The following is a 12,588-nucleotide window of genomic DNA, read 5'->3' as shown; positions in this document are numbered from 1 at the left end:
GACTCTAAGGCTGGATGGCCAACTTGCTTCATCACCATCACATCCTTCGCAAACCACAGGCCTCGTGATTTTGCCCAACCTTCTGACTGCCCTAGACTTTTGCTCCCTTACTTAAGAATGTCCCAGTCTGTATAGAGAAGAGGGAAATCTCAACCTCAAGTAGGAAGGGACTTGGTCTGAGTCATTGCTGGTCTCTGTGCCCACCCTAGGATAAGGCATAGCACAGTAGAGGAAAGATGTGAGGGGAGTAACATAAAGTACCTACTATGTGTTTTTAGTTACACATACAATTTTCATTTAATTCAACAATTACATGATACAGTCCAGTGTCTCACGCCTGTAAGTGATAAAGTCAGACCTGATTCTAAGCCTATATTGCTGTCATATGGCAAATAAGAGGCAGAACAGTGGATGATGCTAACCTTGTAGGTTAATGTGAGGCAGAGATGGTGCCTCTTAAGTCCCTGGAACATGGTAAGCATTAAGCAGCTAGTGAGAGCCTGGTGGTGGTGATCCCTGTAGTAACAAGATGTCTAGAGTGGCCTCTCAAACCAAAGGTCTATTTCAACCAGGAGAAGTGCATTTGTTTCTCTCCTTGGGAGCCTGGGTCTAGCTGGAAATTACTTTCCAGTACACTCAACTTTCAGAGCAGCTGCCTTCCAAGACCCAGAGTCATCCTAAACATAGATTTTGTTGTCATCAACTAGGAATAGAATCAGAAATGAGAGCATATGTTCCCTTGATGACTAAACATAGAACTTGATAGCAGGTGAAGCTGACTTAGTGCCAAGTGAGGTCAGGGGCCTATGGGCAGGTCTCTGATTGAGCCACAAGTTGGAGATAGCAATACTGCCTCTGCCTTTCCCTGCTGTGGGCCAGTCCCTGGGGCTGTACAGTGCCAGGTGTGAGCTCATTGCACAATGTGGTTGGACCTCCATACATGGTCTCTCATCCTCACAACAACCAGGGAGGCAAGACATTGTCTCCTACCCACAGGCAGGGAAACGGAGCCTTGTAAACATTGAATAACCTGGGCAGTTAGCTTAAGTATAATTTCTTAACCTGAGTAGCACTGCGTTATAGTACTTAGCTCTTTATCTATTACTTATCTATCTCATACTCACACTCTCACCAGCTCCATGGGTGAGGGGAACTGAGACTGTCAGTGTCACTGCACGATTGCACTCATCTCACACGCTAGCAAAGTAATGCTCAAAATTCTCCAAGCCAGGCTTCAACAGTACGTGAACCATGAACTTCCATATGTTCAAGCTGGATTTAGAAAAGGCAGAGGAACCAGAGATCAGATTGCCAACATCTGTTGGATCATAGAAAAAGCAAGAGAGTTCCAGAAAACATCTGCTTTATTGATTACACCAAAGCCTTTGACTGCGTGGACCACAACAAACTGTGGAAAGTTCAAGAGATGGGAATACCAGGCCACCTGACCTGCCTCCTGAGAAATCTGTATGCAGGTTCCAAATTGGGAAAGGAGTATGTCAAGGCTATATATTGTCACCCTGCTTATTTAACTTATATGCAGAGTATATCATGCAAAATGCCAGTCTGGGTGAAGCACAAACTGGAATCAAGATTGCCAGGAGATGTATCAATAACCTCAGATATGCAGATGACACCACCCTTATGGCAGAAAGCAAAGAACTGAAGAGCCTCTTGATGAAAGTGAAAGAGAAGAGTGAAAAAGTTGGCATAAAACTCAACATTCAGAAAACTAAGATCATGGCATCTGGTCCCATCACTTTATGGCAAATAGATGGGGAAACAATGGAAACAGTGAGAGACTTTATTTTTGGGGGGCTCCAAAATCACTGCAGATGGTGACTGCAGCCATGAAATTAAAAGACGCTTAGTCCTTGGAAGGAAAGTTATGACCAACCTAGATAGCATATTGAAAAGCAGAGACATTACTTTGCCAACAAAGGTCCATCTAGTCAAAGCTATGGTTTTTCCAGTAGTCATGTATGGATTTGAGATTTGGACTATAAAGAAAATTGAGTGTTGAAGAATTGGTGTTTTTGAACTGTGGTGTTGGAGAAGACTCTTGAGATTTCCTTGGACTGCAAGGAGATCCAACCAGTCAATCCTAAAGGAAATCAGTCCTGAATATTCATTGGAAGGACTGATGCTGAAGCTGAAACTCCAATACTTTGGCCACTTGATGCAAAGATCTGATTCATTGGAAAAGATCCTGATGCTAGGAAAGATTGAACGCAGGAGGAGAAGGGGAGGACAGAGGATGAGATGGTTGGATGGCATCACCAACTCAATGGACATGAGTTTGAACAAGCTCTGGGTGTTGGTGATAGGGAAGCCTGGTGTGCTGCAGTCCATGGGGTCGCAAAGAGTTGGACACAAGTGAGTGACTTCACTGGACTGAACTGAACTGAGTGCTACTGTTCATGTAATACCCATCAGTCAGACAGCAATCCAACTCTATTGGTCTGAACTGTCATGTTCTGCCCTTGCTGGTCCCACTGATTTTGGCCATAAGGCAAAGATCCTCCTTAGTGTTTCCTGTTACCACTCTCTGTAACTCCCTTTCCTCAGGGGCCTCAGATCCAGATTTCTTTGGGGTCAAGACAGAAAATGGTCAGGAAGCAGCAGCACCCATCTGCTACTCTATGTGCCTGGCTTAAAAGCTCACATTCCTATTACTGAAGCTGAATGGTGGTTCTAGGCCATTGACTTCATGTAAAGGCCGAGTCCTATGGACAGATATGAACTTTGAGTAGAAGGTACCATGCTCATTTGTTCCTTATATGATTCTATCCCCAGCATAGTAGGTACTCAATAAATACTCATTGAATGAGTGAATTAATGACCATTCCAGTTTCAATTACTTAGAGAAATAGAGATTCTCCAAAATTGGGAACTCAAAGAGGGAGCTTAGGCAGGATAAGACACTCTTGCCTTTCCTGACCTCATGCCTTTGGTTGAGATTTCATGGCATCCAAGTGATCCAGAGGATGATCCCTGGTAGCTCAAATTAAAGTGAACCCTGGATTCAGGGAGGTGCCATTAAGTGGCTCTCGGGCTATAGCTGAGGAACACCTTCTTTGCCATTCCAGCAAGCCAGGTTCATGCCATGTTCTGTGCTGTTATTTCCCTACAGCCTGATCTAACAGTGCATCCTCACCTTCACTGGGTTGTTGACACTGAAGAATTGTTGGTTTAAGACATTTGACCTGAAGCCTTGAAAGTGGAAAGCCAGTCTTCCAAAGGCCAGCAGAGTGGTGGCAGCAGGAATCAGTGAGAAGACTTAAAAGGGAAGCTGAATCTTGGGTTTCAATTGCTTTCCATCCCTTATGTGAAGATTCTCTTATGCAGAAGAGTAATACTTTCTTACAACTCTGTGGAGAAATTAACTGACAACACGGCGTCAGTCAGGCTCTCTTGCCCCACTCTCTCACGGCCTCATACCTTATGTTCTGTAAACAACGATATTGCTGACCTTGGTAGCACTGGGCCTGCACACCCACTTGGCCATGGACCACTCTTGTCTGTCTTAGTATATCAGTAGTTTTTGAAGACTCCCTGCAGCTGCTGCTGCTGCCTGGAGAGAATAAAGATATCTTCACCCAGCAAGTAGGGGAGCCTGAGGCTCCAATGGAAGGAGGAAGCCAGTGGCCACCACAGAGCATGTGGTACCTGGTGGCCATGGTCCTCTCAGCATGGGTCCCGATGGAAGACTGGGAGGCGGTGAATGGGTCACCAGATAATATTGAAAAGACATTTAGGCGGTGAGCTCTCCCTTGCCAGGTAAACCAGCATATGTGTACTGCTGCTAACATTGTGAGGTGGATTTTATTGACTGCTTTGAAGGCGAACATGGAGAATGCTCTTCCTGATGCTGTGTGAGTGCACAAAGAGTATTGAAAAAGCCTTACAAGTGGCAAGCTCTCGCTTGCAGGATAAAGCAGCATGCATGGCCACTGACACCATGGGGTGGATTTTGTTGACTGCCTTGAAGGTGAACATGGAGAATGCTTTCTGTGACGCTGCGCGAGTGCACAGAGCATTGTAAAGGCGTTACAAGCGAAAAGTTTTGCTTGCTGGATAAAGCAGTGCACAGTACCGCTGACACTATGGAGTGGATTTTATTGGCTGTGTTTGGCACTCTGTGATGCTGCACGAGTGTGCAAACTGCAGAGATATGCAGAGGAACTAGAGCAACAGGTACTGATGCTAGAACAAGAGCTGCATGACCCTGGGGACTATGATGTCTCAGACTATGAGATTACAGAATGTCAGGCAACTCATGCAGGGTGTACCTCATCTAACACACAGTCTGATGAAATGGATCAATGCTGCCATCTACACAGTGTGGATGAAAGCGGGAGAGTTCCTGGATATCGTGAGTAAATAGCATACTTATGCCTAGTTAACCCAAGCGGTGAGAGAATGGGGCATGAGACAGGCAATGTTTAGCCTAAATGCCCAGAGCCCAGATGATGAGCATTTTGCCAGCTGTATGTGAGACGCTGGTTTAACCAATGCTTCGCCCACCTCTTTTGGGTCCCTGCCTGCTATACTTACACCCTATGTGGGGTGACCCATCTGGCTAGCTTGAGAAACACAAAGGGGCGGTGGCAGGCTAACGGGGTTAGGATTGTGAAAACCCCGAAGGGCAGCCGAGCTGGCAAAGGCCCCACCTGGGTGACACAGGTGCAAATGTGGGCTGATTCACTAGCAGCAGGACTTGACAGAAATAGAATTGATAAGCAACCTAATGGTGTACTCCTAGAGCTGTGGAAGCAATTGAGACTGGAGCAGCAGTTTACTAAATGTGAAAAGCGCCCACAGCATGAGGTACGGGCGGTTCAGATAGAGGACTTTATGCCAACTGGAGATGTCTCTGCTGATGCCCTGTTCTGTTCTGAATAGGGCTCAAGCCAAGGTACCCACCCATAGAGCCCAAGTGGGGACCAAAGACCCCATGTGGAACTTGCAATTCACTGGTCACTGACCAGTGTACAAAGAGTAATGGTTGACATTGGTGCTGAATGCAGCCTGGTACATGGCAAACCAGAATAGTTTAATGGACACAGTGCATATATTGAGGGCTATGGTGGCCAAAACATTGAAGTAAAGGCTGTGTCCTTGCCGTTGGAAATTGGGTGACTTCCTGTGCAAGTGTACACTGTGTACATGTCCCCAGTTCCAGAATATATTTTGGGGATAGATGTCTTGAAAGGTCTTGTGTTGCGAATATCTGTGGGAGAATTCCATCTCCAAGTGCGTGTTGTGAAGGCAGTCATGAGGGGATATGCAAAGCATCCCCCATAGGTGTTGCTGAAACCCTGGAGGGCAGTGGCTGTGAGACAGTAATGTCTATCAGGTGGCCACAAAGAAATAGGTGCCACCGTTGCTGAGCTGGCAAAAGTGGACGTTATACGTCCTGCACAGAGCCCATTCAACTCCCTGTGTGGCTTGTAGGGAAGCCTGATGGCTCTTGGTGGATGACTGTGGACTACAGGGAACTGAATAAAGTGGTACCGCCTATGCATACCACTGTGCCATCGATCCACGACTTGATGGACCAGTTAACTACAGCACTGGGCACTTATCACTGTGTGGTGGACTTAGCTAATGCTTTTTTCTCCAATAGCTATAGCTGCTGAGTGTCAAGACCAGTTTGCATTTACTTGGGAAGGGTGTCAGTGGACGTTCCAGGTCCTTCCCCAAGGACATCTGCATAGCCCAACAATCTCATGGGCTGGTTGCAAGAGATTTAGAAGCATGGAAATGCCCTGCATCAGTGAAACTGTTTCATTATATTGATGATGTGCTAATAATCTCTGATTCTTTTGTAGATGTAAAAAGCTGTGTCCTATTATATAGACAGTATACTATAAAGGCTGTGTCCTGTGATGTAGACAGTGTACTGTAAAGGTTGTATCCTCAGATTTTAAAAAGTGTAACCTAATGAGGTGACGGCTTGGCTACACTGATGCCTACATCATGCAGGGACAAAAACCACGTGAGCAATTGCCAAAGGGTAGGATCTTCCTATTTCTTGGAGAGAAATAGCAGGTGCCTGCCATGATTGTCCCATATGTGCCCGGGAAGCTCTTCACCCCCACAGGCTGGCAGCCACGATTGGACAGGTGGTGAGGGGGAAAGTTCCTTTGACTCAATGGTAAGTGGACTTTGTGGGGCCTTTGCCATTATCAGAGAATGCCAGCTTCACTTTAACAGCTGCAGATACAGCTACAGGTTTTCTGTTTGTCTGGCCATGCAAAGCTGCTGTACAGGCACCAACACGGTACACCAACATCAGGCGCGTGACTGCCTGATAGCCATGTATGGCCATCCTCTGATTATAGAGAGCGGCCAGGGCATCCATTTCACCAGAAGGGAAGTCCGGGACTGGGTACAGAGACTGGGAATTCAATGGGCATTTCATGTCCCGTATCACCCACAGGCAAAGGTCCATCTAGTCAAAGCTATGGTTTTCCCAGTAGTCCTGTACGGATGTGAGAGTTGGGCTATAAAGAAAGCTAAGGACTGAAGAATTCATGTTTTTGAGCTGCTGTGTTGGAGAAGACTCTTGAGAGTTCCTTGCACTGAAAGGAGATCAAACCAGTCAATCCTAAGGGAAATCAGTCCTGAATATTCATTGGAAGGACTGATGCTGAAGCTAAAGCTGCAATACTTTGGCCACCTGATATGAAGAACTGACTCAATGGAAAAGAACTGATGCTGGGAAAGATTGAAAGCAGGAAGAGAAAGGGATGACAGAGGATGAAATGGTTGGATAGCATCACCAACTTGATGGACATGAGTTTGAGCAAGCTCCAGGAGTTGGTGATGGACAGGGAAACCTGGCGTGCTGCAGTCCATGGGGTCGCAAAGAGTCAGACACGACTGAGTGATTGAACTGAACTGACTGACTGATGATCACCCAGAGGCAGCGGGTATGACTGAATGATATAACGGTTTGTTAAAACAAGGCTTACAGCCCTCTATTGATCCCAACTCCTAGAAGGAGTGGGCCTGACGCCTATGGGGGACATTTACGGGTTCTCAATGAAAAATCACGCAAGGGTGGAGTCGCCCCTGTGGAGGCTCTTCTGCATCGTGCTGCTGCGCCGATACAACTGGAGGTGGCAACAACAGATATTCTTCTAAAGCCTGGCTATGGAACCCATGGTAATATCCTGTTGTCAGTCCCAACGGAGATTGCACAAGGACAGACGGTGGACTGGACTTGGCTATGGAAGATAAAGGCACCCCACATGCAGTGGGTAATTCTCCTAGCCCCATGGGGGCAGGGGCTGCAACAGGACTTTCAGGTTGTACCCTGGGTGACAAGCACATAGTCCCCTCGTGTGCATGTCACCTGGCCAGGACCACAGGGAGCTGCTTCAGTGTTGAAAGGTGCATTTGTACACTCCCTGTGGTCCTTCATGAGTTCCCGTTCTGCTCTGTGTGGAACCACAGGATGTGAGAAGTCCATGACATGCATGCCTTACTGGAGACTAGCTGCAGGAGTGGTGGGCCAGCCTGTCCAGTACCTGGCACTGGGTTTTGCTCTGTACTGGGTGTGTAGCCTGCGCTCTAGTGGTTTGTTGTTGTAGCCTCCACTGTTGTGGAATGTGGATGCAAGCGGCAGCGATGTGTGCCAGAAAAAAGCCGCAGAGGGCCGAGCCTTTGTGAACAGTGGGACAGAAGACCCTGAGGGGGGTGGATTGTGGGGAAATTAACTGACAACACGGCGTCAGTCAGGCTCTCTTGCCCCACCCTCTCACGGCCTCATACCTTTTGTCTGTAAACAACGATATTGCTGACCTTGGTAGCACTGGGCCTGCACACCCACTTGGCCATGGACCACTCTTGTCTGTCTGAGTATATCGGTAGTTTTTGAAGACTCCCTGCAGCTTCTGCTGCTGCCCAGAGAGAATAAAGATGTCTGTAGTCCCCACAGCTCCTCGAGTCTTTTTCCAGCTTTCCTGGTTGCGCCTTACCTACCCTGGGTTCAGTGAACAGTGTGAGCGGCAAGACAAACTCTCAGGAGGGTACGATAGGGCTTGGAGTAGGGTTCCATATTTGCTTCCCAGGCCAGTGAGTAGCGCAGTGCTTCAGGAGTTGGAGATGGAGGGCAGAAGCCTCATCAGACCTCTCTGAGCCAGATGGGGCCTGACAAAGGGTCTGCAGCTGCAGACATACTTACAATACCTGCTGGGAAGCTGAGGCTGGTCCTGTCAGCTAGGGGCAGATGGGTTTTAGGGTCAGGAGCCCAGGTAAATGCTGTCTCTGGGCAGCCTTGCTGCTTTTGGTGTATCATACCAAAGTGCCTCTCTGAGAAGCAAATGGGGCCTGCAATCCGGTCCGTGGACCTGTCAGGCTGCCACTGCTCAGAAGGTGCAACTGTTTCTAATTAGTACAGGTGGTCCTGGGAAATCCTGGGTTTGGGTGTCTGAGACTGGCCTGAGCATGGCTGCCTGAGAGCTCTGGGCTGGGGAATCCATGCCTGGCTCCTCTGGTGGATGTTGGGGCCAAGAGCTGGCTCTCCTCCTTGCCATGCCTGAGAAGGGTTGACCTGGGCCTGGGATACACTTGCCTTGCATCTGAATATGGGGCACTCAATTCCTATTCTGTCTCCTGGGGCTGACCCTTGCTCTGAGTCTGGTTAGGACAAGATCCTGGTATATCAAACCTTTACTGAGTGGCCTGCCCAAGAGGTACATTAGCGCAGTTTAGTTTGATGCTCACCATGGCCTTGCAAGGCTGGCATCATTATGCCACATTTTAGATGAGAACAAGTGAGAGTCAAAGGGTAGCAGTGACTTGCCCAAGGTCATACAGTTAAAGTCAAGCCTGGATCTACTCCTGGGACTCCCAGACCAGAATTTTGACTGTTGCTCCATGGCATTGCCAACACCGACCAGCAGGTGGCAATCTCCCCCAACTCCCCACTGAGCACAGACAACCTGGAATCTTAAACAGCACTGCCTGGTGGTGGTGACCCAGCAGCAGTCTTGGCCAGTCTCAAACCTGTCCTGGGGCATCACTCTTTAACTCTGTTTCCCCAAGGAAAAACAGATGCCCTGAGAAGGGCGGTGGCTTTCCAGAGGAGGGAGTTTTGGGTGTACATGAGCAAAAGATCTGCTTCACTCCTGTTTGAGACTGGTGGGCCTACACAACTGTCATCAGTTGAGAGATGATGGGCATGGTTTTCTTGGAACAGCGTTCTTTCCCCTCTGCCCCCTCTGTTGCTAAGACAACATATAAACATCATTCATAGATGATGGTTGAGTTTTCCTTTGACTCTGTCAGAGGCCCCACGCGTGACCTCTTCTATGGATGGTGTCACCCTTATGTGATCTGAGGTCATCTGAACAGTCCATGGATCCCCCTCCCCTGTTGTAACCTGTGTGTTCTTTGTGTGGAGCCTGGGAATTGTGGTCTCCTTACATGCCTGTCTGTGGCCAAGAAGAACTGGGAGGGAGTCCTTTGAGTCCTTCCTGGAATTCAGCTCTGTGTTCCTTTCATCACTGCCAGCTAGGATGGATGCCCTCAGTCTTCTAATCTTGGCCCCACTGACTGTGGATAGGAGAGGGGAAGGAAGGCTGCGTGCTTAGGGGGATGATGGTTAGAAGGGGATGGGGAGGAGGAGGGGCAGCCACCAATGAGAAATGAAAGCTGACAGGAAAGATGGGGGTGGGGTGGGGAGCAGCTCTCTGCGTCAGAAAGGCAAATGACCTGAGTCCCAATGTCCTATGCACAGTAATGGCCATGAAAATAGCTGCAGATTTGCCTGCATTTGTGTGACCAAGATTTATTGTGCCAGCAACTCCGGTAATTGGATGATGAAAGCACTGCAGCTGGGACTGTTGGCTGGAGATTAATTATTAGGGAGGAGGGGGAGTGGCCTGGATGATGCCTGGCTGTGGAGCCTGTAGCCCACTGAAAGAACAGGCGGGGAGGACCTCAGAAATCCAGTGGCCCCCTCCCCACTCAACTGAGACCCAGAGCCATAGCCGTTCCAGAGCAGAGCAAGGGGAGAGCTCTTTTCTGGGTGAAGCTGATTTCTGGGAAAACAGACAGCTATGCAGGAGGTGCCTGGACCTGGACTCAGGAGGCCAGAGAGCAAATCCCAGCTTGGTCTCTTGCTGGTTATGTAGTCTTGAGAAGGACTTCGTATCTCTGAGCCTGAGTTTCTCTAGCTGTAAAAGGGGGACAATGGTGTTGACTTTGCTAGGAAATTGTGAAGCTCTAAGGAGATTCCTGGGCCCTATATAGACTTGGCACCCACTCTGGGGGAACTTATTCTCATCCCACTGCTCAGATCTGGCCCTTATCCCCCCACCTGTATCCTGCAAGCCCTAAAGTTTGATGCCCAGTCACTGCAGGTGGTCTCTGCATGAATACCAAGGTCCCCGGTGGGATGGGGGGGCCTCAAGAGTTGAGGGAGCCTAAGAAGAGGCCCTGAGGGGAAGGCAGACTGGGGAGCCAATCAGTCCTGAGTGCAACCGTCCCTCTCAGCCAGGAAGGCCTCTTGCTGGCATCGGACTCTGCTCAGCAGGACTCTGGACTTTAAGGAGCAACAGGGTCTGAGGATAAGAGCTAGGGATGAAGAGAATGGGTCCCGGCTTCCTAGGGGCTAATAAAGGAGGAGGAATGGGCTCTGGAGAAGGAAGTTGCCTGGATCCTAATTCCAGCTCTGCCACCTAGCCAACCAATAATGGACTTTCAAAAGTCATTTCCCACCTCAACTTTAGTCTTCCCATCTGGAAAATGGGGATATATTGATACTTTATTTGGATTTCTTTAGCTGCAAAGAACAGAAAAATGCTTGAACTTATTCAGAAAAAGGGGAGTTGGAGAAGAAGGAAGCCCTGGGGCCTGGAATCAGACCCAGACCTTGAGAGGGACAGAGCTACTAGGGGACCGTGCCTCTCCCACCTCCCTTCCCATGGGTCTCTGCTGCTATCTGCTACCTCCACTACTCCTAAGGCTAAGTCCACGCCTCTCCTCTCTGCCCACAGCTTCTCCTTCATCAGAGACCCTGCTCTCCCATGACCTTTGTTTCCACATGACCTCTCAAGGCTACAAGTAAACTCCATGTTCCCTCCCACTGGGCTCCATTGCTATCTTTACTTAGCACTGGATTCTCCCTACCCTTCGCAATTCATGTGCATGACAGAGGGGATCTGACTGTCCCTGCTCATCTGTCCTGTCCAACCTTGCCAATGACTGCAGAACTGTTCATGGTCTGCACGTGATCTGAGGTCATGTGGCCCTCCTAGATCTGCAGGAGGGATGGGTGCCTGGGCCGACAGGCTTCCAATGGATGAGGACTGGGGGTCTGATGCACTCAGGTGTGTAAAGTATTGCACCTTGCACCTGGTGTACTGAAAGTGCTCAGAAGTTTGACTGAATGACACTCAGAAATCCTCCTGTCACACCACAGACCTTTCTCCTGGCCCCTTCCTTTTGCTTTCACTTTCCTGTAGACCTCTAGCCTCAGACCCCCTGGCCCCTGAAGCTCTTCTTGGCCTCTCTTTCTCTCCTGGTCAGGCTGGACCTGAGATGGGGTGATTGTTTGATCCAGACCCTCTGCAGCACCCAGCACTCATCATCCTGCACCCCAGCAAACCTCGCGCATAAAGCTCCAACCCCAACTCTGATCTCCCTCTCAGCAGACCTCCTGTCCAGGTCTATGCCCTGGGAAGGTGGAAGGTGATCAATATAAGTTGTTACCATTCTCTGAACACCTCCAAGTGCCTGGCCCTGTGCTTATGAATTCATGACAATCCCTCTTGAGATGGAGCCCTATCCAGCTGAAAACACCAAGGTTTGGCTGGTATGATGAGGTACACCCAGTCTGTCTAACTCCAAATCCTTAGCCCAAGAGCAGAGCTGCTGCTGTGAGCTCTATCATCTTTGCTTCCTTCCAAGCGGAGTTTCCACAGGCCACACCCATCTCTCCCCACTTCTGTCTTACAAGATGAGTTAGCTAATAGCTATTTGTGTTGAACACTAACAGCTATCTTTTATGAAGTTCTTAATATGCACCAGGCATTGTTCTAAGCACTTGGCATGTCGCAACTCATTTGATCTTCATAGTAACTTTATCAGACAGGAATTGTTAGTATCCCCATTTTAGAAACAAGGAACTGACACTTCTGCCTTCAGTTAAATAACTTGAAAAAAGTCAAGCCATCCTGATGATGCATGCTTCAAAACCAGACCATCTCCCTGTAGACTCCGAGTTTAACCACTGTGCTGTATAACCACAGAGCTGTCCGTCCTCTGGTTCAAGATCCTGGAGCCCATTTTCTGTCCACTTCCTCTAAGAACTGATTCCATAAATCACTCCTCCCCTGACTCCTTAGCACTCAATGTGTTTGTGACTTTCCTGTCTCAAAAATATCCTCCATTCCATGTTACTCTGTAGCTACTCCTATTTCTTTCTTCATTACAGTGGCACAACCCATTTTCTTGAAAGAGTTTCTCCACTTGCTGTCTGTCTATACTTCCTCATCCCTCTTTACACTAGCTTCCACCTCTCCCACTCCATCAAACTGCCCTAAGCATATGGAGATTTTACCCCTACCTTTC

This window comes from Bison bison, unplaced genomic scaffold, assembly GCF_000754665.1.
Source record: "Bison bison bison isolate TAMUID 2011002044 unplaced genomic scaffold, Bison_UMD1.0 scf7180017864251, whole genome shotgun sequence".
NCBI classification, from domain to species: Eukaryota; Metazoa; Chordata; class Mammalia; order Artiodactyla; family Bovidae; genus Bison; species Bison bison.
The sequence above is the reverse complement of the archived record's forward strand: the minus strand, read 5'-3'. Positions refer to the sequence as shown.